General features: G+C 44.5%; 1 long non-coding RNA gene across 1 annotated transcript; it reads left to right on the top strand.

The window, feature by feature from the left end:
• The first annotated feature begins 729 nt into the window (after positions 1-729).
• On the top strand, positions 730-13,094 carry LOC139244915 (uncharacterized). The gene is made up of 3 exons (XR_011589891.1): positions 730-909; positions 12,254-12,366; positions 12,477-13,094. It is a non-coding gene; the product is annotated as an uncharacterized lncRNA (long non-coding RNA).
• The last annotated feature ends 10,798 nt before the right edge of the window (positions 13,095-23,892 follow it).

Raw genomic sequence — 23,892 nt, forward strand, 5'->3', positions numbered from 1 at the left:
CATTTAAACCTATCACTTTTTGGTCCCCTGTCCTAATATCTTGTTATGTGGCTCGGCGTTAAACATTCCTGTGAAGCGCCTTGGGGCAGTTTACTACATTGAAGATGCTTTATAAATGCAAGTTGTTGTTGGTGATATGGGTTGCTCTCTACCCATTTGTCTGGACCTTCACATATGCATCTGCAGACAGAAGGAGCCAGACCTCACTTTAGCAAATGACGAGTACACACAGACCCTCCTCTTGTCAAGGAAAGCTGGGACAGCAGACGTGAGGGCATCACTAACAGATATGTATGCCTGTCTACTGGAAGTACTCCCATCACAGATCACAGTACATCGTGCTTTTAGTAGCACTGCATGAAATAAGATATTCCAAGGTGATCGACAGCTAGCGTGCCCTAATTGGCCTGCATCAACCAAAATGCTGCCAAGCATATCTGCAAACCTTACCTGGCAACCACCACACCTACCTGGCAATGACTGCGGGGAACTGTCTTCACATGGTCTAGGTCAGCAGACAACCATAAGCAGAGCTGTGGCATCTGATGCAAGGACATCTGCAGTGACTGTGCATCATAGGGTTGGCACACACAATGACAGTAATGGTCAGTGGTGCAATAGCTCCCCCTAGTGGACTACTGCTCAACCTAGTGGACTACTGATGTACTGCAGCTACTGATGTAAAAAATAAAGGATCATGTGACAGTTTCTGGTTAAGAGCCATCTTGTGTAGAGTGTGCTGTGTTAGAGTGACGTGTAAGAATATATCACAAGCGGTAGCTTGGAACTTGATGCCACCTCCTTGCAATCATGATGCAATACATACCTCGAAGGATGGTACTGTGGAGTAACTCAGATGGCCACCTTCATTGCAAGGAAATCAGGCAGAACAAGTTCTATCGAGTGGAGGTTTGAATAATGAGCTGCTTTTTCATTTACATGGAGATTCTTACCTGCATTGCGTTTCCTTTCCCTTCATTGTAGGCTATCAATTCTTAGTCTGCTAACTCTTTGGCAAAGATAAGGGCTGCTAATGGGTTGAAAAGCCTTCTGAGCACTTTCACAGCCTTCCAGAATTGTTGTCCCCTTATGTTCATATCCCAATTGAATTGTCCCCTTCCCTGCATGCAGTTTTTTGCTGCCGCCACTAGTGTGTTCCCTGCCGCCATTCAAATCTGTATCTGAAGACAAACAAATGAGCCAACCTCAAAAAGCTGGGTGAAAAAAGTACACACCCATCTGAAACTCCCTGAAACCTACTTATAGACATGTGGTTTCAAAATGCTTCAGAAATGCTTGTAGAAAGTTGTTATTTCACCTGTAGTCAAATGTGGCAAATTCAGAGCTTGATAAAATGACATTAGATTACAATTTGTTTCTTTGCGTGCACAAGAGATATAATTCCTGTAACCTACCCAATGGTCTCTTATTAAAATCTGATTTTACAATATTTGCGCAAGAGAACAGTGTCAGCCGTGGCTCAGTGGTAGCACTCTCGCACCTGAGTCAGCAGGTTGTGGATTCGTGTTCCACTCTGCAGACTTGAGCACAAAATCTCGGCTGAGGGAACTGAATAATTTTTTTTAAATGAGCCCGAAGCAGAGAGGTGAATGTGCGTTACACTTTATTTAAGTCCTGTAACATGCGTGTGAGGTAAGAATTTTCATCACATGCTTGATTTGGTTAAGTACATCTCCGTCGATGATTGCCAGTCCATTTGCTGCTTGTCCATCAGTCGATAAAAGCAGCAGCACTAGAATCATTTATACGGACACTGGTAGAGATTAATAATGTCACCTAGGTACAAATATGTGATGGAGGAATATGATTGTATTTGACACAAATGTATTAATGTCTGTTGAAAACAGTTATTTTTCATCTTACTGATGCCAATTACTGAGTTAATAAATTGTTTGGAGCATTTTACACTTTTACTGATGGAGGTAATGATTTATACAAAGAGGAGGCTGACAAATCATTATAATGTGGCTGATTATCTGCACGAGTTGTACATGCGGGACTCTTTGCCAGTGAGCGTGTTGCTATGGAAACAAGAGCACAGGCAGTCATTGGTGCTTTAACCAGTGTATCCGGAGTCACTGCAGAACAAACCATGAACTGCAATCTTTTAAAGAGAGTTCGTGATGAAGCAGAGGCTTTTGTTTTGCCCTTTCCCTAATTTTAATGCAATCTGTGCATCCCTGCTATCACAAAGAAACATAGAAAATAGGTGCAGGAGTAGGCCATTCGGCCCTTCGAGCCTGCACCACCATTCAATAAGATCATGGCTGATCATTCACCTCAGTGCCCCGGTGGTGGGTAATGGTAGCCAACTGAGAGCATCAGTGCAGTTCTCTGTGCCTGCTCTGTGGCGGATTACATAGTTGTATGCAGACAGCGTGAGTGCCCAGCTTTGGATGTGGGCAGGGGCATCGGTGTTAATCCCTTTGTTCTCTGAGAATAGCGATATGAGCAGCTTATGGTCAGTTTCTAGCTCAAACTTGAGAGCAAACAGACACTGGTGCATTTTTTTCACCCCGTAAACGCATGCCAGAGCTTCTTTTTCATTCATGCTGTAAGTCCTTTCGGCCTTGGACAGACTCTTGCATAGGCGACCGGTTGCATTGTTCCCGATCCGTTAGCTTGTTGTAACACACACCCAACCCCATAGGATGACGCATTGCAAGCTAGCACTAATCTCTCCATACCCCTTGATCCCTTTAGCTGTAAGGGCCATATCTAACTCCCTCTTGAATATATCCAATGAACTGGCATCAACAACTCTCTGCGGCAGGAAATTCCACAGGTTAACAACTCTCTGAGTGAAGAAGTTTCTCCTCATCTCAGTCCTAAATGGCCTACCCCTTATCCTAAGACTGTGTCCCCTGGTTCTGGACTTCCCCAACATCGGGAACATTCTTCCCGTATTGAACCTGTCCCATCCCGTCAGAATCTTATACGTTTCTATGAGATCCTCTCTCATCCTTCTAAACTCCAATGTATAAAGGCACAGTTGATCAAGTCTCTCCTCATATAACAGTCCAGCCATCCCTGGAATCAGTCTGGAGAACCTTCAATGCACTCCCTCAATAGCAAGAAAGTCCTTCCTCAGATTAGGAGACCAAAACTGAACACAATATTCCAGGTGAGGCCTCACCAAGGCCCCGTACAATTGCAGTAAGACCTCCCTGCTCGTATACTCTATCCCCTAGCTATGAAGGCAAACATGCCATTTGCCTTCTTCACCACCTGCTGTACCTGCATGCCAACTTTCAATGACTGATGAACCATGACACCCACGTCTCATTGCACCTCCCCTTTTCCTAATCTGCTACCATTCGGATAATAATCTGCCTTCGTGTTTTTGCCACCAAAGTGGATAATCTCACATTTATCCACATTATACTGCATCCGCCATGCATTTGCCCACTCACCTAACCTGTCCAAATCACCCTGCAGCCTCTTAGAATCCTCCTCACAGCTCACACCGCCACCCAGTTTAGTGTCATCTGCAAACTTGGAGATATTACACTCAATTCCTTCATCCAAATCATTAATGTATATTGTAAATAGCTGGGGTCCCAGCACTGAGCCCTACGGCACTCCACTGGTCACTGCCTCCCATTCAGAAAAGGACCCGTTTAGCGTGATTCTCTGCTTCCTGTCTGCCAACCAATTCTCTATCCATGCCAGTACATTACCCCCAATACCATGTGCTTTGATTTTGCACACCAATCTCTTATGTGGGATCTTGTCAAAGGACTTCTGAAAGTCCAAATACACCACATCCACTGGTTCTCCCTTGTCCACTCTACGAGTTACATCCTCAAAAAATTCCAGAAAAATTGTCAAGCATGATTTCCCTTTCATAAATCCATGCTGAATTGGACCGATCCTGTCACTGTTTTCCAAATGCGCTGCTATTTCATCTTTAATAATTGATTCCAACATTTTCCCCACTACTGATGTCAGGCTAACCAGTCTATAATTACCCATTTTCTCTCTCCCTCCTTTTTAAAAAACTGGTGTTACATTAGCTACCCTCCAATCCATAGGAACTGATCTAGAGTCAATAGACTGTTGGAAAATGATCACCAATGCATCTACTATTTCTAGGGCCACTTCCTTAAGTACTCTGGGATGCAGACAATCATGCTCCGGGGATTTATCGGCCTTCAATCCCATCAATTTCCCCAACATAATTTCCCGCCTAATAAGGATATCCTTCAGTTCCTCCTTCTCACTCGACCCTCGGTCTCCTAGTACATCCGGAAGGTTATTTGTGTCTTCCTTCATGAAGACAGAACCAAAGTATTAGTTCAATTGGTCTGCCATTTCTTTGTTCCCCATTATAAATTCACCTGAGTCCGACTGCAAGGGACCTACGTTTGTCTTCACTAATCTTTTTCTCTTCACATATCTATAGAAGCTTTTGCAGTCAGTTTTTATGTTCCCGGCAAATTTCCTCTCATACTCTATTTTCCCCCTCCTAATTAAACAGGTTTGCTGCTTTTTCTGGCCAACTTATATGCCTCTTCCTTGGATTTAACTCTATCCTTAATTTCCCTTGTTAGCCACGGTTGAGCCATCTTCCCTGTTTTATTTTTACTCCAGACAGAGATGTACAATAGTTGAAGTTCATCCATGTGATCTTTAAATGTTTGCCATTGCCTATCCACTGTCAATCCTTTAAGTATCACTTGCCAGTCTATTCTAGCCAATTCACGTCTCATACCATCGAAGTTACCTTTCCCCAAGTTCAGGACCTTAGTCTCTGAATTAACTGTGTCACTCTCCATCTTAATAAACAGCAGCCCGTATATCGACCATGGAATCATTCAGACGAAACCTTGGTTCAACCGATCTTTATTCAAACATATGCAGGGGAAGCATTCCAAATGAACTTTCAAAGAACAAGGGTTCCACACACACAGTTATACAATTTTCAAGGTGTGCGACCCTCCTACAAAACCTTCTATGACCACCAGTTGGCCTACAGCTTATCAATGGATCTACATTGATTCGTTGACCCTTATCAGACTGGCTGCTGAGTGGTTTCTTAACCTTTTCATCTTCCATAGCATGTGGGACTGATCTCAGCCTACTGGAATGTTCTACAGTGTTAACCTTGCCCTGGTTTCCCATGGCTAGTTCTGCACCTGGTTTCTTATCAGCCAAAACTATCCCTTTCCCATGTGCTCAGTAAACTATCCCTTTCCCATGAGCTCGGCTGCTGCTACAATAGTATTATAGTATTGTCTGTGCAGCTCCCAGCCTGCGAGCACCATCAGAGCAGGCCGGGGAGCGGAAGGAGCAGTGTGGAGGCCTAGCCCAGCAGTCGTTCATGGGCCGGAGGCCACGCAACCATCGGAGCAGACCGGGGAGCGGAAGGAGCAGCGTGGAGGCACACCACTCCAGGGAGCAGCACGTGCTGGAGCAGGAAAGCAACAGCAGTGAAGAGTGACGTCATCGAGGCCCAGGTCAGTGATTGGAGCATGGGCAGGTACAGCAGGAGCGGTGAGGTCGGGGCGAAGGAACGGCTAGGTCAGGGCGAAGGAGCAGTGAGAGATTGTAGAAGGATGTGATCAGAGCCCAGGAGAGGCATGAATTTTGGGCCCAGAAGAGGCAAGGGCCCAGGGGCAGCACGGGCCAGCCCACACTGCGATATGTGTGCGAACTCGGTCCGTGCAGCAGAGCTGGTCTCCAGTCATCTTGGTTAATCCTTGCTACTGGACCAAGACCTAGCTCTGTCAAGCCCGTGTGGTGGCTGGTGTGCAATGGTCACCACACATTAAAAGAATCCAAGCACAGGCACCTTCCACCCTTCAAGATTTAATTCGGACCTGGAATTTTAGGTCCATCATTGAAACACCTGTGAACTTTTTGACGTGGAAGCAAGTCATCTTCCATTCGAGGGAATGCCTATGATGATGACCCTTTCACCAAAATAACCCCCAAAATATTCTGTTCTAAGTTAATCCTAGTGCACTGGAAATGGAACTTCCAGAATTTCAGGTACGAGTGCCACTGGCCCTCATTTAATTTTATCAAAATTAGTTCTGTGGGGACTATGCAGGCCGATCGTGGGAAGGCCAAAACATGATCACGAACTTGGGCGCATCAATGTTGTGGTCGAAATCAGCAGAAATGGCTTCCACCCCAAGTTGCCAGCCAAAGAATTGGCCCCAAACCACCAAAAATGGCAAATAAATTTAGGGCCCAGGAGCCCATCAGAGGTCAGTAAATTGCTCATAAATTTCAGACTCCTGGTCACAAGAACCTAAAAGGAAATGCCTGGCATTCTCTATTTTGAGGATTCATTTGCATCTATTACAAAGAGTGACTGGAGTGTGCTGGGGACAATGGTCCCATTTCTCATGCCTGATGGAGAGAAGAATTTACCACTCCATTCCCATCGTCGTTCCACCCACGGCCATTTTGATTGGGGCCTTCAGATAGGTGGCCAAGGCTTTGCCGGACACAGACAGAAATTCAGGAATTTGCAAAATTAACCCAAACTGGTTGAGTTCATTCCTGACAGTAATTTCTTACATGTTCTAGTATTAACAATGAGCCTCCTCTAGCAAAGTACAGCAGGAAAATGTCCAAGTAAAGTGGTTACTCACCTCAAGTTGATCTTTTGCTATGTAAGATAGTAAATTAATTTGATGAATAAAATTGTATTTAGGACCTCAGGATGTCCCAAAGCACTTTACAACCAATGAGGTACTGTTGAAGTGTAGTCACTGTCGTAAAGTAGGAAACGTGGTGGCCAATTTACACATGAACAACAATGTGAAAATTACCAGATAATCTGTTTTATTGATGTTGGATGAGGGATAAAGATTGGCCAGGACAAATTCATCATGCTGTGCCAAGGAAGGAAATCACCACAGCAATAACAAGTTTAAATGGAACAAATTGGGTGTTGATCTCATTCAGGATATTCCCAGTGCTTTCCCCTGATGATTCAGTTAGTTTGTGTACTCTCGGAGCTATATTGTTTCACATTACGTACTTATGAGAAGAAAAGGCAATCAGAGCCATACAAACACAATCCTCATCCCAATAAACCTATCTTTGCTCCCCCCACCTCCTGGGAGAGTTAAAAAAAAAGAGACTCATAGCCAACTCAGGAATCTTCTGCCAACATCCATCTTCGATTCGGTGGAGCCAATCAGGCAATTTTTTGTTATGTATAAAAAATCAAAGGGGAGAAATCCATCATCGCCTCATTTGGGGCGGTAACCTTTGAAAGCTGGGAAAATTAGCGCTAGGCGCCAATGTTTCCCCGTTATCAAAAAATTGGCTTTAGTGCTCCAGGATTTCCTTCTTGGAGCACTAAAAGACACGGGCAGGTCGGAAACCTCAGCAGTGCTGTACAGTGTGTGAGTTTGGGGCTGTGTTGGCAGACATGTTGTGGGACTTCTTTGTAATCGGCATCAACCATGAGGTGATCCTGCATAAACTACTGGCGGTGGAAACGTTGGACTTTAACAGGGCCATCACGATCGCTCAGTCATGCATGACGACGGATAGAAGCCTAAAGCAGATATCAGTGAAAAATCAAAACTCGGCAAGTACTGTAAATATGATTGATTCGGTGATCGGCAGAGCGGCATATGGCAGGGCCTACCCGACTGCGTATACAAAACCTGTGGCTGCCCAAAGTCCACCAGCGGGAATGCATCCAATTTCTATGTGTTGGCATTGTGCGGGAAATCACCGGCACCAGCAGTGCCGATTTAAGCAATATAGTTGCAAAGGCTGTCTGAGAGTGGGGCATCTCCAGTGCAAGTGTCCGCAGATGAGCAAGTGTGCTGTGACGCACTACATGGAGGATGATGGTCAGACTAGCGCGGATCTGGATACGCAATCCAAGATACCAGAGGAGGAAGTGTATGGACTATACTCGTTCCTAACAAAGAGGAAACTGATAATGATCATCGTGAAATTTAATGGGGTGCCGGTATCGAGGACACGGGGGTAAGTCAATTGATAATGAGCCAGCGGGTATTCGACAAGTTGTAGGATACTAAGGCTGTGAGGCGCAGGCTGAGTCCAGTCAATGCCAAGTTGCGCACTTACACTAAAGAACTCATAACGGTGATTGGAAGTGCCACAATTAAAGTGTCGTATGAAGGTGCGGTTCACGAGTTACCGCTATGGATTGTCCCAGGCAATGGCCCAATGCTGTTCGGCAGGAACTGGCTTGAAAGAATCAGATGCGATTGGAACGACATCAAGGCATTATCATGGGAGAAAGATACATGTGCCCAAGTACTGAGCAAGTTCCCTTTGTTGTTCGAACCAGGCATCGGCAACTTCACGGGAGCCAAGGTGCAGATCCACGTGGACTCAGATGCAAGACCTGTCCATCATAAAGCTCAGGCAGTTCCATATATGATGAGGGAGAAGGTCGAAATCGAACTGGACAGACTCCAGCGTGAAGGGATTATATCACCAGTTGAATTTAATGAATGGGCCAGCCCCATTGTTCCTGTGTAGAAAAGTGATGGCACAGTCAGAATCTGTGGAGACTACAAGGCTACGATCAACAGGGTTTCGAAACAGGATCAGTACCCATTATTGAAGGCTGATGAATCGCTTGCAACGCTAGCCGGGGGGAAGTCGTTCACCAAACTGGAATTGACGTCGCCCGACATGACACAGAAGCTGGTCGAGACATCGAAGAGACTTACGTGCATTAACACGTATAAAGGACTGTTTATTTATCACAGGTGCCCTTTTGGAATTCGTTTGGCTATAGCAATATTTCAGAGGAACATGGAGAGTCTACTGAAGTCCATTCCCAGAACCGTCGTGTTCCAAGATGACATCCTGATCACAGGTCATGACTCCGAGGAACATCTGAACAACCTGGAAGAGGTTCTACATCAACTGGACAGAGTGGGACTCAGACTGAAATGCTCAAAGTGCGTCTTCATGGCACCAGAGATCGAATTCCTCTGGAGGAAAATTGCTGCTGACGGCGTCAGGCCCACGGACGCGAAAATCAAGGCCATCAAGAATGCACCCAAGCCACAGAATGTGATAGAGCTGCATTCATTCCTGGGTCTACTCAACTACTCCGGTAACTTCCTACCTAAATTGAGCACCTTATTAAAACCACTGCACATGCTGCTAAGAAAAGGCGACAACTGGGTGTGGGGTGCGTCTCAAGACACAGCTTTTGAGAAAGCCACTAATCTGCTTTGCTCGAACAAGCTGCTGGTACATTATGACCCATGTAAACGTTTAGTATTGGCCTGTGATGCTTTGTCATATGGAATTGGTTGCATACTCCAACAAGCTAATGAGTCGGGTAAACTTCAACCAGTCGTGTATGCTTCAAAAAGTTTGTGTAAAGTGGAAAGATCCTACAGCATTGTAGAGAAAGAAGCACTATCCTGTGTGTATGGGGTTAAAAAGATGCATCAGTAATTGTTTGGTCTTCGGTTTGAACTGGAGACAGTTTACAAGCCGCTCATTTCACTGTTCTCTGAAAACAAAGGTATCAATACCAATGCTTCATCCCGCATCCAGAAGTAGGCACTGACGCTATCCGCTTATGATTATGTAATTTGCCATAGACCTGGCACCGAGAATTGTGCCGATGCTTTGAACCATCTGCTGTTGCTCACACCAGAGGTGGAAACGCCACAACTGGCGGACCTATTGTTAGTTATGGATGCTGTCACGGTTCAACAAATTAAGACATGGACCAGCCAGGACCCGATTTTATCGGTGGTGAAGAGTTGCAGCCTTAAAGGTGATTGGTCTGCCATTCCCAAGCAAATGTGCGAGGAGAACAAACTTTACATTCGTCACAAAGACGAACTGTCTATTCAATCGGATTGTATACTGTGGGGCAATCGTGTTGTTATGCCCAAGAAAGGGAGAGAGAAATTTGTATGTGAGCTACATAGCACACATCCCAGCATTGTGATGATGAAAGCCATCGCCAGGTCTCATGTATGGTGGTCGGGAATTGACTCTGAGCTGGAATCATGTGTGCATCAGTGCAACACTTGCATGCAGCTCAGCAAAGCGGAATCGCCGTTGAGTCTGTGGTCGTGGCCATCGAAACCATGGTCCAGGATCCACATAGACTTTGCAGGTCCCTTCCTGGGGAAGATGTTTTTAGTTGTGTTGGATGCATATTCGAAGTGGATAGAGTGTATAATCATGTCATCCAGCACATCCACAGCTACCTTTGAGAATCTCAGTGTCATGTTCGCGACACATAGTCATCCTGACATCGTTGTTTGCGACACCAGTCGTGCTACACCAGTCAGGAGTTTCAAGAGTATCAAACATGTAAGGTCAGCACCGTTCAAACCTGCATCCAATAGGCAAGCAGAACGTGCTGTCCAAATCATAAAGCAGAGTATGAAGCGACTAACCCGAGGGTCACTGCAGACCCGCCTGTCATGCATACTGCTTAGTTACAGGACAAGACCACACATGCTTACCAGGGTCTCGCCTGCTGAACTAATGATCAAGAGCGGTCTTAAGACCAAGCTATCTCTTGTACACCCTGACTTGAATAATCATGTTGAATATAGAAGACAAAGTTAGCAAGGGAATCACGATCGCGCAGCTGTGTCACGCGATATTTCTGTAAATGATCCTGTACATGTTTTGAATTATGGTCAGGGTCCCAAGTAGATCGCTGGTACTGTCATGGCCAAGAAGGGTAACAGAGTATTTATTGTCAAGCTCAAAAATGGGCAAACATGCAGGAAACATATGGATCAGCCAAAGCTGCGGCACGCAGACGAACCGGAACAGTCGGAGGAAGAGACAATCGATAACCAACCAACCGACCCCCAATCATCAGAGGACTCAGTAGTCATCAGTGAATTGGGACTTTTAATCACTGCCATGTTCAATGAAAATGGACTTTCAATCTCTGACATGGCCATTGCCACTCCCACCAGGTCAGCCACCCAGCCATCAGTTAGAACAGACTCTGAACACTCACCTAAGGCTGGAGTTTAACTGAGACGGTCAACCCAGGAGCGTAAAACACCGGACTGTCTCAATTTGTAAAAGTGTGTGTTAATATCTCAGAGTAGGGTATTGTCATGTATGTACTTTTGGGATCACTAGCCACTAGATGGCGTCACGGTTGGAGGCCATTGGGGTGCATGCACATGTGTGCAGCCCAAGTATAAAAGGCCAGCCATTTTGTGTATTAGTTACTTTGGACCTTAATAAAGCAGAGCCAAGTTCATACCTCTTGGAGTTAAACAGTACTCAGTCTAACAGTTATTGTATTCACAACATGATGCTATCGAGAGGTCCTTGTGGAGGAGGTACTGTCCCCTTCCCCTTCAAATTTCCCTCTTCTCAAAATAAACACCCTTGACCCCTCTGGTCCTTGCAAACTACTGCCCCATTTGCCACATCACTCCAAAGTCCGTGCTCATCTTTCCTGCAACTCCATGGTTAATCCTCCAATCAGGTTTCTGCCCCTGCCACAGTACTGAAACGGTCCTCATCAAAATCACAAATGGCATCCTGTGTGACTATGGCCATGGTAACCTATCTCTCCTCATCCTTCTCAACCTGTCTGCAGCCTTTGACATGGTTGACCACGCTATTTTCCTTCAATCCTCCCATCTATCATCCAGCTGGGTGAGACTGCAGTCACCTGGTTCCATTTTTAGCTATCCAGATATTGCCAGAGAATCACCTGCAATGGCTTCTCTTCTTGCTCCCATCTTGTTACCTCTGGAGTTCCTCAAGTATCTATCCTTGTCCCCCTCCTATTTTTCATCTACATGCTGCTCCTCAGCGACATCATCTATAAACACATCAGGTTCCACATGTACGCTGATGGTATCCAGCTTTACCTCACCATCACATCTCTTGACCTCTCTTGTCTCTGATTTGTTACACTGTGTGTCTGACATCCAGTAACAGATAAACATAAATTTCCTCCAACTAAATATCGGGAAGACCAAAGCCTTTGTCATCAGTTCCTACCACAAACTCCGTTTCCGAGCCATCGACTCTACCCCCGCTCCCTGGCCACTGTCTGAGACGGAACAAAACTGTTTGCAACCTTGGTGTTGTATTCAACACTAAAATCAGCTTCTGACCACATATTCGCTTCATTACCAAGACTCCCTAATTCCAGCACTGTAACATCTTTCGTTGCACAACCACACTATTCTTCCTTGACATGCACATCTCCACAACCCTTCAGTTGCCATACACTAATATACTCCTTTTCTTCTTGCAGGACGAGCTAGCACAAAATACCAGAGGACAGACGTGGACAGGAGGAGGACCACCATCCCTACAATCTCTGTCCCCAATGGCAGAGATGCCATAATTGAACCGAGCAGAGGGCAGGTCAGGAGTATCACAATGTGCTATACTGGAGGATATGCTCCACAGAGTGTTTGGCCCTCTTACCCTCCTTTTCTCTCCTCATTGAACTCTTTCCCTTACATACTCTGCAGGACAAAGTACTGCTGTTTTTCGCTGCCACTCACCTGTTTCTGCGATACCTCACCACTAACTGTTAACCCTCGCACTGCTTTCTGGCAGATGCTCCTGGACGACTAGAAGTTACTTGTGCCAATCTAGCAACTGGCGACTTCCTGACTCTGTGCGGCAGAATGCAGTGTGGAATTTGAAGGTCCAGTCATTCACATGGGGAACATGGGTGGTCGTGAGTTGAATTTCTCCCCCATGAGAAGATATCCCTGCATGAGCCACTGCCTTCAGGAAAAGGTGGAATTAGAGAAGAAAAACATATCCAGTTATTTGGAAAAATATGTAACAAAACATTTTAAATGTTGTTCAAAGTATATAGTTTGTTCATTCAGTCAGTTGCAACTGGTAATACTACACACATTCTATAAAAAATGATTTCTCAATTTCACAAAAGACATTAAAGCTCAAATGAAATCAGCATGTAGTCGATTGTTACTGGTAAGATTGCAAAGCCTTAATTAAATATATTCTCGTTTCCAGCTACAGAACTTAAGAATTTACACGCTTGTCTAGTTAAGCGGATGTGCTACCCAACTTCCTGTCCTATGGTAAGCTGGCAGAAACAATTAATAATTAAAGAACGTGCTTTATTGCTACAGATTGCACAGGAAATGGATTTCTCAGCCACATGCATGAGTTGTACACTGATGGAATGCTGCCAATGTTATATTACTCAAAGCTGGACTGCTCTCAAAGCAATCATGTCGCCATTAGTGATGTTAGTCATCTGGGATCCAATCAAAACCACCCTACTTTATTTTAAAGACCCCAATTTTACTGAAGCTGAAGAAAGTGCTGCTGAGTGATATTCTACACCATTCAGTTGTGCAACGCATGCACATCTTGTATTGTTGAGTGGTCCTATCAGGTTGAGCCTCGATACCTTTGTTTAGCTCCAACATTGACAGTAATTCCCGAGGGTTTTTTGCACTCATATTCCTGTGCTCCATTAACTTTTCCTTGTCTTTATTTTCTTCTCTTTATTGGGCAGAGCTGTTGAATCCAGACAAGTCTTAGGTGTAAATTTTTTAAGTTGCTGGCAGTGCCATAAGATCTTGTTTTTATTGCAACACTTCATTCTTGTGCACAATCCCTTATGATCTGAAATCATTTTCTTAACTCTTTGCCACAATGAGTTTGTGTAGGCTGGGCCTAACTATTAACCAAGATCATGGTAAATCGCTCACAGGATATCACGTGGAAGGGTTGGTGGGTGGGACTGGGCTGGGTAAATTATAGCTTCAGCCTCAAATGGGCATGACGTTAGGGGTGTTTCTGTAGGCCCACCTAATCCTTTTCCAGGTTTGGGCCTTATCTAAATTTAACCAGCGAGTATATTTTAAACCCAATGCTGACCTTTTTTGAGCCAGGTCTCCGTTATCGCCACAACATCATATTCCCATGTGTCTATTTGCGCCTGCAGCACACCAATTTTATTTACCACGTTTTGTGCATTTACACACATGCACTATATACCTATCTTAGACCCTCTTGTACTCTTCCTTAGTCTGGACCCACCTAATATTGAACTAATTCTTAGTCTAGTTCTATCTGTCTCTCCCAATCTTTTGTGTATTTTGTTTCTCCTTTCTAATGCTATATGCTGGTGCCCATTCCCCTGCCAAATTAGTTTAAACCTTTGCCAACAGCACTAGCCTCCCACCCCCGTGAGGATATTGGTTCCAGCTCTGTTGAGGTGCAATCTGTCTGGCCTGTACAGGTCCCACCTCCCCCAGAAACTGCTCCCAATATCCCAGGAATCCAAAATCTTCCCTCCTGCACTATCTCTGCAGCCACACATCATCTGCTCTATCCTCCTATTTGTTTATTCACTCACACATGGCACCGGGAGTAATCTGGAGATTACTACCTTTGAGGTCCTGCTTCTTAATCTCTTTCCTAGCTCCCTAAAATCTGCTTCCAGGACCTCACCCCTCCTTCTACCTATGTTGTTAGTACTGATAAGGACCACGACCTCTGGCTGTTCAATTTCCCCCTCAGAATGTTTGGTGTCAAATTTTGTTTGCTAACGCTCCTGTAAAGCGCCCTGGGATGTTTTACTACATTAAATAAATAAATGCAAGTTGTTGTTGTTGTTCAATTTTGGTATTTCCTTTTGTGCCCAATTTTAAAAACAAATTCAATTTTAGTCTTTTAAGTCTTTGTGTGATAAGGATGTTGCCCTGACACTGAGTCATTTTATAGAGGTAGGCTGATCACTGTCCAAGCGTTGCCAACAATATTGAAATTGGTCTTCACCAGTGGAGCAAAGACGGCAATAACAAGTTGGCAGTTCATTTTACACCTTGCCTAATAATTCATTCCCATCGCACTGCCATTACCAAAGGCAAACCTCACCCCCCTCACCCCACGCCCCCCCGCTCACCCCTCCCCCACCCACCGTATCCACGTAGCCTTCCCACGCAGAGGACAGAAGGATTCGGCAGAAACAAGGGGAAGCAGAGTCTGCAAAAGATAAACAGCAAAACCAATTTATGGAGCAATGTTTCAATAGGCAAGGGTCAGTTTTCTGAGCATGCTCACCAGGCAGAGAGCCTCATTCACCGAGCCACACATCTCGGGAAATCAAGGGTACGTCGCCCACCATTTTATATGTCTTAATGTTAACAGATGGGGCGTCGACAGCAGAACATTCATAACAGCTAACATGAAGGACCATCAGGCTAATGTTTGACATGACTCAGTTGGCAGCACTTTTGTCTCTGAATTATGAAGGTTGTGGGTCAAGTCCCACTCCATGAGACTTGAGCACAAAAATCTGACACTCCAGTGTAGGACTGAGGGAGCGCTGCACTATCGGAGGTGCCGTCTTTCGGGTGAGATATTAAACCGAGATATATAATCTTCCCTCTCAGGTGGACATAATAAGATCAGATGGCACTAGTTCCTTGGTGTCCGAATAATTAAACCTCAGCCAACATCTCTAAAACAGATCACTTGGTTATTATCACATTGCTGTTTGTGGATGCTTGCTATACGCAAATTGGCTGCCACATTTCTTATATTGCAATAGTCACTACGCTTCAAAAGACATGCATTTATATAGCACCTTTCACAATTTCAAAGCGCTTTACTGCCAATTAAATATTTTTGAAGTGTTGACCGGGTTGTAATGAAAGAAACGAGGCAGCCAATTTGTGCACAGCAAGCTCCCACAAACAGAAATGTGATCATGCTTTTTGTTCTCTATGTCATAGAGCTCATGAGATCCCTTTGTCATTGCCTTGATTCAACTGTTTACAGTTATCCCTCATTCCTCTGATGCTTGAATCTGTCTCATGCTTATTTTCTGCAGCTCATATTACTCTGGTGCGGAATCACTGGATCAGCCTAGGTTAACGTTAGGGCAGTTTCCCAGCTAGATGTTCCTAATTGAGCTTTAACCTATATAACTAACTCTGATATCCATTGAGAATTAAACCTGTGCTGACTTCCAAGGCATATGTTTAGTGCTGTAGTGAAACAATAAATGTTATCTTGATTTTTTTTAATGTAAATGTCTTAACCATAACTCTGGCTCTGGTTCATAAATGGCCAGTGAAGCATGTTTGAGTTCTAAATCAGCAAAGTTCATATAATATATATTAGCAATCATTACTGAGGAAGGGATTCAACAGTCTGTGAAGATCTGATGGAGGCAGAGGCAATATTCAAAGTGCTCTAAAAATAAATGAACTGTCATGCTATAGTTGTGAAAGCAACCAGATTGTACTTAATAATGAATGCATTATAATAAACTGATTCATTCTTTTAACTTCCTTAATTTCCTTATTATATTTTACAATATCTGTAGTCATAGAACGATTACAGAGGCCAGAGAACCATCGAATCAAACAGCTCAGAAGGACACCATGTGGTCCATCGTGCCTGTATCAGCTCTCTGAAAGAGCTCTCCAATTAGTCCCACTCCCCTGCTCTTTTCTCAGAGTCTTGCAATTTTTTTATTTTTAAGTAACGATCCAATTCCCTTTAGAAAGTTACTATTGAATCTGGTTCCACCACCCTTTCAGGTAATGCATTCCAGATTATCATAATGTGCTGATTAGAAAAATATTTTCTCATCTCCCTCCAATTATCTTAAATCTGTGTCCTCTGCTTACTGACCCTCCTGCCAGTAGAAACAGTTTCTCGCTATCAAAAACCCTCATCATTTTGAACACCTCTATTAAATCTCCCCTTAATCTTCTCTTCTGTAAGGAGAACAATCTCTCCAGTCTCTCCACATAACTGAAGTCCCTCATCCCTGGTACCATTCTGGTAAATCTCCTCTGCACCCTCTCCAAGGCCTTGACATCTTTTCTAAAGTGCTGTGCCCAGAATTGGATACAATTCTCGAACTGAGCTCTAACCAGTGAATTATGAAGGTTTACCATCACTTCCTTGCTTTTGTACTCTATACCTTTATCTATAAAGCCCTGGATACCTTATCCTTTTTTTTAATAGCTTCATCAACTTGCCCTATTACCTCCAAAGATTTATGTATAAGAACATAAGAAATAGGAACAGGAGTAGGCCATTTGGCCCCTCGAGCCTGCTCCGCCATTTAATGAGATCATGGCTAATCTGATCATGGACTCAGCTCCACTTCTCTGCCCACTCCCCATAACCCTTTATTCCCTTATCGCTCAAAAATCTGTCTATCTCTACCTGAAATATATTCAATGATTCAGCCTCCACAGCTCTCTGGGGCAGAGAATTCCACAGATCTACGACCCTCTCTGTTCTAAATCAGTGACCCGTTATACTGAAACTATGCCACCTAGTTCTAGATTCCCCCACGAGGGGAAACATCCTCTCTGCATCTACCTTGTCGAGCCCCCTCAGTACCTTATATGCTTCAATAAGATCGCCTCTCATTCTTCTAAACTCCAATGAGTATAGGTTCAACCTGCTCAACCTTTCCTCAAAAATCAACCCCTTCATCTTAGGAATCAACCGAGTGAACCTTCTCTGAACTGCCTCCAATGCAAGTATATCCCTCCTTAAATAGGGAGACCAAAACTGTACGCAGTACTCTAGGTGTGGCCTCACCAATACCTTGCACTTGCAAAGAAAAAAAACACCAGAACACCTTCAGGGGACCCCATCCAGGTAAGTCACTGTAAACATTTTTTTTTAAAGATGTTCATTAACCTTTTCCTGCAAGTCTTCGTACTTACCATTCGGGTTAGAACAGCCACAACGCAGCGGTCCTTCCCCCTGCTGGAGCTGACTCCCGCCCGCACCAATCTGGCAGCTCGGAGAGGGGGCGGTGTGGAGGTCATTTACGCTACTTGGCCACCAGCAGTCTTCAACGGGCAGTTCCCTGCGGTTCTAACTTCCCACCTGCTCCAGCCCAAGTGGAAACTGGCACAGAGGAGAGACCGGAGGAAAAGCTCGGTGGCAGTCGATGGCAGTGGGCAGTAAGGCCACCAATATCGGGGCTCCAAACGCTCTGTCCTCCTCCTCACTCTCGCTCTTTCACACATGCAAACACACAGACACAAATCACATTTTTTTAATCTTCCCATTGCCTGTTTTATATGCTCAAGATTTTGTGTTACAGGTACTTGCATTTGTTAAAAATGACACTGGCAATTATCCAACATGTTGTTTTTATTCCAGATTCCAGCATCCGCAGTATTTTGCTTTTGTACTGGCAATTATACATTGAATATTTGTTCATGCTCCTAGTTCTACATTCATTCCACTGGAATACCATATTGTTGAAGTCAAGGGTAGAGAAAGGCAGAATTAGTAAATATTTTACCACAGGTTGGACATCTCTGGTCTGGCACCTCGGGACCTGACCGGTGCTGGGACAGAGAATTTTCCAAACCACGGGAGATCACGCTTACCGGTAGCTGTCGACAGTGCATGTGGGTGCATGTGGCTCTCTCAGCACCCGCACACACACTCACTGACTGACAGCCGCTCCAGCCAATTACCGAACACACTCACTGACTGACAGCCATTCCAGCCAATCACCAAACACACTCACTGACTGACAGATGCTCCGGCCAATTGCCAAACATACTCACTGACTGACAGCCGCTCCAGCCAATCAAAACTTAAAAAAAATAAACCCTTCTCTCCCTCAAACCCAGCTAATGGCGAACCAAGGATGTTTACGGTCCAGAGAGTCCCAGATCAGAGAAGTTCAACCTGTATATATATGTAGTGTAGTCATAAAAAATCAATGCAATGAACAGGGCTGCTACATAACTGGTAGAATTGACGTGAGTGTCCAACGAGGGAAAGAATTCGAGGATCATTCTTTTTCTCTTCTCCATTTCATAACAACACTCTTGTCCACTTTTGCTTTCCTTCCAAGGTCATAATAGGAAATTGTTTAATGATTATAAAATGAGCTAGTGAAGGCTGTAACAGGATGATCATGGGAGGATTTCAATATCCCCGAAGTAAAATGGATAGCAAGTGAAAGAGAGGAGGGAATGTTCACTAAATTTGATATCCAGCAATTTGATAACACATCATCTGGAGCTGAATAATTAGCACCATATTACATTTAATATTTAGCAACCCACCAGAAGTGTTGTAGGTATTAGGCACCCTAGGGCAATGGCACCTGTCGGATAAGTTTAGAATTAAATATGTAACTTGTACCATAAAATGGCTACCAGTGAAGCCTCAAGGGATTTATGTTAGCTGAAATAGACCGCATTCCTGGAGACTGATACTTGTTGTTTCCCACACACAGGACCAGTAAGCAAGCTCTGCAGGTGTCTCTAATCAGCTAGGCCTCAGGACCAAATGTTCTAATAACAATACGGCTCTGTAGCAGGATGGAGATAAGGAGGCTACCTAATGCCAGCATCCAAGGACAGTAAGATAAGAGAGGCCCAGGCCATGTTACAAGACACATGAGTCATCCCTAGCAACACACCCCTTAGCAACACATCTCTTGGCAACACATGAGCCACTTTATGTTTAGAGACTAACGCTATTGGTCTAATGTAACTGTAGTAAACTGTTGTATGTAACTGTAGTAAACTGTTGTAAAACATATAAAGATCCATGAAACCCTTTGTTCAGCGGAGAGAAGCCTGGATACAGTCCTGAGACTTCCTCCCCGCTGAGCATTAATAAAGGCCGCATTGGCATTGGAACTGACTCTGAGTGTTGAGTGATTCTTCTGAGAAAAGATTCACGCTAACAGTGGCGTAGTCGGCGGGATTCCCCGGAGTCGCTGGACGCCCTTGGAAAAAACCCGGGTGAGTATAAAAAAATGATTTTTAAATATAAAGGGTGTGGAAGGTGGAAGCTGGTTGATCGACACGAGGAGACGGTCTAATATCTCAAACGCCTAGCCTGAGCCTGAATTAAGAGGACTTTTGTCCCACGTGATGGCCAGGAACCAAGTAGGCGTAGGAAACACACTTAGACCGTGGGATCATGATACCGAGAGACATCTTCCGGACCCAGTAGTGTAATTTGAAATATACCCCGAGGTAGAACCAAGCGGTGTACAACGGCTAACGGAATCCAAACCTGTGAACAGGGTCAGACCAACGGGCAAGAGCGGTGGTAGGTAGTCGTTAAGGTTAACGTAGAGCACTGCGAGAATTGCTTAAACGCGTTTTAAGAATTGTATAAGTCTGTGTAACAGCAGAACTTGTGACCTGACAGTAGCTAGGAGACGGTTTACTACAAGTTACGCTCGGTAGAAAGCGGATCTCTGAGAGTAGATACTTAACGGATCTAGTCCTACCCAGGAATGGCCATGAAAGCAAGTAAACTCGAGTGGGGATCAGAAGGGTCCATTACCCGCCATCTGGCGGAAAAGCAAAAGAAACTAATCGAGAAAATGATTAGAGCAGGATGGGATACACAGGACCTGCAAGCAGCCCAACGGGAATGGTGGGAGAAGGAACGGAAAGTCAAAAGAAAAAAAAGGCTGTGGTCTTGATACTGCGAGCCCTGTAAATTAACATAGGAAGCTAAGATTAAAAAAAACTGACGGTGATTGTCTTAAGTGAAGTGTGGAAGAGGAATAGAGCCGGCTAAAAAAAAAGATTAATAGGAAAGAAAAGAGACTTTTGTGAACGTCTGTTTTAAATGAGAAGTGCCTGTGTGATTTTGTGACTGCGGAATGAATTTTTATGTTGTCATGTTTCTGAAAGCCTGGTTGGAAGAGGAATGCAAGTGTCTGTTTATTTTAGCTAACCCTTTGTAGTGTTGTCCTGTATGTGGGAAGTTTTAAGACATTTTAAGTTAGAAACGCAGGTGTGGATTTATTCGGATGATTCGGATGATAAGTTACGGAGCTAGGAAATGTACAAAGGATAGGTTTGTTGAGCAAAAGATAAAAAATACATGGTTCCGGTGGTTAAAAAAAAAGAATTTACTTGTCGAAAGAAAACGTGCAATGATTGATTACATTGGATTGAAAGACATAAATTTAGTCTCGGAATGAGATAAAGAATGCCTTTTAAGAAAGCTTCTAGGTCAAAACAAAAAAAAAAGGTTTTAAATAAAGATTGAAATTACCAAGTACTTGAATTAGAAGTTAAGAAAACATTGGAGTTTATTCTAATGATTTATGCTGTTTAACGGATTCCTAATTTCGAAGCCAGTTTTGAAGGCACAAAGACTTTTTTTTCAGATGATTATGTGAAGTCACGTAATGACATCAGGTCTTCTTACAAACCTGGAAAGGAGTTAACCCTTTCCATTGACAGCTGTTTTATACTGAACATTACTAATTTGGATTTCTTAATAGAAAAAAAAGACTCACCTAACAGAGGAAACAAAAATAAAAACAGAACTAGCTTATGTAATAATACTTGCCTGATACAATAAAGAAATAGATACTCAATAAAACAAATTGAAGAGTTAAAAGCTAAGATAAACAGGCTGGAAGAGATAACGGGACCAGACGGATAGTGCAGTGCGCAGCCATAGCACCATCACCTATGGCAATAGAGCCAATGTACCCCACGGTGGGTAGATGTAGTCCACAAATCCAACCTAACGGTAAAGCAGACAACGATGTTTGGAGGAATAGCTTTGGCCTTGGTCATAATAGGAGTTTGGGTAATATTTAAGTGGGTAAAGACACGGGCGCACGCCCCACAGGGTCAACTCGAAATTATAACCTTGTGCTTCTGATTTCGCAGAGTGACAGGGATACTCGTAGAGCAAAACCTAACCCCTGGTGGCGACCAGGCCGTCTGTTTAAAATTACAGATAATACCTACCAGAATGGGAATACGAACGGCACTCCTCGTAATATGGATAGCCCTGCGACAGGCACGTACCCTGGACGACACCGACGGATTGCAGTGCACTCAGGAAATAAACAACTACATGAACTATGGAGTCTTGTTTAATTTAACGGATGGAATGTGCATCCCAGCAGCCAAGGACTGGAGCAAGGACAGGACTTATTTTCCTAATAAGAATAAGAGTATGTGTTCAGTGCTCCACGGGTATAAGGAGCTGCTGCATTATAGGGAGGGATGTCAAAGGGCCCGATGAATGTACTTTCGGCATAATTTGCGCGCCTCCGGAACAATCCCAGCAATCAGTCATCCGCAAAAAGGGAGTGGGGCTGTGGGTACTACGAGGAGGTGGGGGCGGCTGCAATATCATTGTATGTATGCTTCTCACCCCCTCCGACACCGCGCCCCATAAGAACCACGACATTGCCCGAGGAATTGCCTTGTCCCATGACTACTAAGGGACCAGAAAATGGGATTGTAATATACAACGAAGGGGAATTATTGTATGATAATGGTAAACATGAAATTGTGCCTGTCCTGATCAATATTTCAGGCATCCAGATGCCGGAATACTGTACAGAACAGTCAAGGAAAATGTACAATGTATTAAGTAAAGTTGTAATGCAACAGACTGCCGATGCAATGGGTGCCAGTAGATTCCGAGGACAGGGGTCAGCCCCCAGGACAAAGAGGGAACTAATTAATGATATTGCTACCGTTTTCAATACAGGGATCTCCGTAGTAAACTCGATAGACATACAAGGATTAAATGAGAGGGTGGAACAAATGAAGGGGTTATTAGAGAGGGTGGAGCAAAACCAGGAAGACCAAGCCAACCTAGGAAAGGAGGGTGCCGAAATCCAGTTGGATGGCACCTCAGTCCTGGAAGCTCACGCCAAAACCATCAATCACCTCATTGATAGAGAAAAAGAAGATGCAGGAAAGCAAAGACAGGGGCAACTCTGTCACGCTTATGGTCTGTGGATGGTGGGACAGATCCGCCACAATCTCGACCAGATTCAACGTGGGGAAGTACCCGATTGGATAGACAGTTCACATCTGGCTCAGTTGGCTAACCAGAGGGGGACACTGGATAATTGTACTCTGAAGGGACTGACCCGAGTATACCCAGCAATTCCAGATTGCAGATGGGTAGGAATACTGGGATAGGGATAGTCCTGATGATTCCTATAGCCACGCCGGACTCAGGGCCGTTCCCCCTGTACCAACTAGAGAATATCGGAGTAATACGGGAAAATGTCTCCATGCGTTACTATCTGACCACCACCTCCACTGTTCATCGAAACAACATACTTACCGGGATTTCCCTAACAGATTGCAAGCAAAGGGGGGAGATGCCCTCACCCGGTAGGCCGAGGGGAGCTAGACGAGTGTGGGTTTAACCGAACCGACGGGTGTGTACTAGAAATAGTGCCCGCACATAGGCACTTCGCGAGGTCAGGTTATGGAGGAAAAGGAAGATACTGTGTCTCTAACACAGAGCGTTCATACCAGTATAATAACCTGCAGTGCCCTATACCAAAGCCAAACTTTTGTTTTACGCTACTACGACCTGTTGCGATCGGGCAAGCGCATATCACCCAGGTTAGGCGCCGGAAGCCTGAAGCTATTGATGTAACCGATCAGCTCCACGATCATTTGCAGGATTATGATGAGCCAGATCAGGTCCCTATTGAGGCTCAGGGTGGGTCAATCCGTAAAGCTCTACCACCAACTGCAAACTAAAATCAAATTACTGGAAGAAGATATCGAAATAGACTTGCAAAGTCAGAGTTGGTGGAGAAAGGTCTGGGACTGGGGTATAAATGTGAACATCCATCCTTGGATTCATATAATTTCACACATCTTAGCAATAACATGGGGCATAATGGCCTGCCAGGCATGCAGGCACCATGCACAACGAAGAGGGACCCATGACCGGTCCCCAAATAATAAACAAGTCTTTCTAATAAAGGAGAAGGAGGATTTGACCTTAGTTAATTTGATCCAAGCAACCGGGACTCCTGAAACTGCGTGACTGGCCAGCACGTTGAGGCAGGGAGTACCGGGCCATGCACAAAATCTAACATAAGTAGGGCGGTCAGTTAAAGGGGGACTAGGACTAGTCCCCTTA

Source organism: Pristiophorus japonicus, chromosome 1 (genome assembly GCF_044704955.1).
Source record: "Pristiophorus japonicus isolate sPriJap1 chromosome 1, sPriJap1.hap1, whole genome shotgun sequence".
Taxonomy (NCBI): domain Eukaryota; kingdom Metazoa; phylum Chordata; class Chondrichthyes; family Pristiophoridae; genus Pristiophorus; species Pristiophorus japonicus.